Source organism: Mus caroli, unplaced genomic scaffold (assembly GCF_978045245.1).
Source record: "Mus caroli unplaced genomic scaffold, Mus_caroli_1 scaffold_8, whole genome shotgun sequence".
In the NCBI taxonomy this organism is placed as follows: Eukaryota; Metazoa; Chordata; class Mammalia; order Rodentia; family Muridae; genus Mus; species Mus caroli.
Genome location: NW_028227263.1, coordinates 83086172 through 83089312, shown reverse-complemented (window position 1 = coordinate 83089312; position 3141 = coordinate 83086172). Strand labels below are relative to the sequence as shown.

The window sequence follows — 3141 nt, the reverse complement described above, 5'->3', positions numbered from 1 at the left end:
GGTACATACCTGTAATCCTGGCACTTGGAAGGTAGAGGCCAGCCAGGGCCACCTGAGCCTCTGTTTCAAAAGGCCCAAAACAAAACCAGACAGGCTGCTGTGACCAAGTCAGCCTGGGGTCTCCCTAGCCCAGGAGCCTGAGTCCCAGCCCAAATCCCTGACACCTCACTCCAACATGTTCATTCCGCTTTGGTATCTTCAGAGGGATATGTGCACATGATTCTGACCTGATTGTATTTAGCATCAAAGATTTTGTGAATATATCAGTCATTAAAATTATAACCATAAAGGCTAAGTTCTTCCTTAATCTTTTAAACTCAACCTACCAAATGTTTTTGCTTTATAAAGCCTTGCTCACCTGTGTCACACTGATGCTGGTCTAAGAGCAATGTCCAAGGAGCACATGGTAAGTAGCTTTTGTGCTGTGCAAACCTTTTTTGGTTTTTCTTTTTCTTTTTTTTTTTTTTTTTTTTTTTTAGCAGACTTAATTCTTTTATTTTTCTTGTACAAAATCCTTATGTAGTAGCCACAGCTGGAGCCTGGGTCCTCTGAACAGAGACTCTGGTGTGGGTTTTCACAAGATGATCAGTGAATTCCTGATAAGGAGACTTGGTGAAGACAGTCTCTTTCCAGAGGTCAGGGGTCAGGTAGCTGTAAGTCTTGGAGATGGCATCAAAGGTGGCCTTAGCAAAGTTGCCCAGGGTGGCAGTGCAGCCTCTGGCTGAAGTGTAGCAGTCATCTATACCGGCCATCATCAGGAGCTTCTTGGGCACAGGAGCAAAGACAATGCCAGTGCCTCTGGGGGCAGGGATGAGACGCACCAGCACAGAGCCACAGCGGCCTGTCACCTTGCATGGAACAGTGTGGGGCTTGCCAATCTTGTTCCCCCAGTAGCCTCTCCGCACAGGGACGATGGAAAGCTTGGCCAAGATGATGGCCCCTCGGATGGCAGTGGCAACCTCCTTGGAGCACTTAACACCAAGACCAACGTGACCATTGTAGTCCCCAATAGCGACGAAAGCCTTAAACCTAGTCCGCTGGCCAGCCCGAGTCTGCTTCTGCACTGGCATGATTTTCAGAACCTCATCCTTTAGAGACGCACCCAGGAAGAAGTCAATGATCTCAGACTCCTTAATGGGCAGGGAGAACAGGTAGATCTCCTCCAAGGACTTGATCTTCATGTCCTTAACCAGGCGGCCCAGCTTGGTGACGGGGATCCACTCCTTGTCTTCAGCTTTACCTCCACGAGCCCCGCGGCCTCGACCACGGCCACGGCCTCGGCCACGACCGCGGCCCCTAAGACCGCTGCCGAATCCTCCGCGGAAGCCGCTGCGGCCTCCTAATCCTGGGCCCCCGGGTCCTCCGGGCCCTCCCGCTGCACCGCACCGGCGTCATCCGCCATTTGGTGTTTTCCCGAAGAAGAAGAAGCTTTTTTGGTTTTTCAAGACAGGGTTTCTCTGTGTAGCCCTGGCTGTCCTGGAACTCACTATATAGAGCAGGCTGGCTTCGAACTCAGAAATCCGCCTGCCTCTGCCTCCCGAGTGCTGGGATTAAAGGCGTGTGCTACCACGCCCGGCTATGAGCCAGACTGTCTTAAGCAAGACACACATGTTACGTTTGGCATAGTTAAATGGAGGCTTTTTGCTCATTGCTGGAGAACCATTCTATGACTTTGACAACATTCTCAGCTGACAGTGCCTAGAACTCTAACAACCCCACCCAGCCTCCAGCCAGAGGCTGAGCCATCTCAATTGTTCTGTTGCTCTTCCTATTCTATATGGCAGGAGAGGGGTTACAAGTCACTCTGGCAGTCCACTACAGAAGTTTGCAACTCTACTCAAAAGTCCCTTCGCCCCTGAACCATCTCCCAACCCTCCTGTCAGCTGAGACAGAAGGTGGCTAACGTCCTCTGGATGGCTCTTTCCCTCCTAGGGACACTGTCTGCAGCTGCTTTACATTGCTAGTCTGAGTCCTGGTCATTTGTTCCTAACAGGCAGCATCTTCACAAGTATCTGGGTATCTGAGAATACTCAGGGCAGATGTACAGCAGCAGGGACAGGATGGCAGGATGCTCCAGAGTCTCTGTGGGTCCCTAATACCTAGCTCTGGGTGCAAGTCGTGCTCACCAGTCCTCTTGGACACACATTCTAGTGAAACTATAGGATCCAGTGCTTTGAAAATCACCCTGCATCCACTCCCACACTCTGCATGTTAGGCAGGAGGCCTAAATGGTATCTCTTCCACTCCAGTCTTTTGTGAGGCTTGGGGATCAGTGGAATATTCTGCATACCCAGGCAGATGAGAGTGTGGGGAAGGACATTCATGCATGCAGAACAGGAGCTGTGGAATAGGAGAGCAGAGGTTGTTCTCCAAGGCTGGGCACAGGATGGAGAGACACGATGGTTGGTTCCCAAGACAGATGCCCAGGGCCGGTAGACCATGCCACAAGATAGGAGAGCTGGTAAGGCTGAAGCAGGTTCAAAACCACAGGGAGTCTCACACTTGAGAACAGTAGGCGTGGAACCAGCTCCCTGCTAAGCTCTACCTGTCCTAGAACACATAACCAGGACACCCCCATTAAGAGGGCCATGACAATCAGTGACATAGGGACAGCACCTGAAGTCCTTCCCCATGCACATAGAGCACCCCTAACATCTCAGGCTGAACCAATGGGAAGAATTTACCCCTGGATCCCACCCTACCCCCCCCCCCCCCAAATATTTATAAGGTCCCTATCCACATGAAATAAAGGGCAGGAGTTGTTTCACCGAGGATTGACTGAGAGCGGCTGTTTTATTGACCTGTAACATTCTGGGGCAGAGTTTTCTCTCCTGAAGCATTCATCCCTGGACCTCAGATCCACACAGGAGGCTGGGCTTTCACCCCCTGCCTCAGCTATGCCCACCGCAGCTCACCTGCTACTGCTGCCATTAGCAGAGATGCTGTGACAGTAGCGGGAAAAATCTGTGGCCATCTGCCCTCATGAGATTCCCTTTGGAGAGCTGTACCATCTTGGCTATTCTGGCCAGACCACAAAGCCCAGTGCGACGTTTTGTTCTGGGCCACAGATCCTCAGACTTGTCTCCTCTGAGTGGCTTGCTGGAGGTGTTCAGGCACCCCAGCAACTAGGCAGACATGCAG

At 51.6% G+C, this 3141-nt stretch overlaps 1 pseudogene; it reads right to left on the bottom strand.

Moving 5' to 3' along the window:
- Positions 1 to 461: 461 nt before the first annotated feature.
- Positions 462 to 1366, bottom strand: LOC147002967 (small ribosomal subunit protein uS5 pseudogene; annotated as a pseudogene).
- Between the last annotated feature and the right edge of the window lie 1775 nt (positions 1367 to 3141).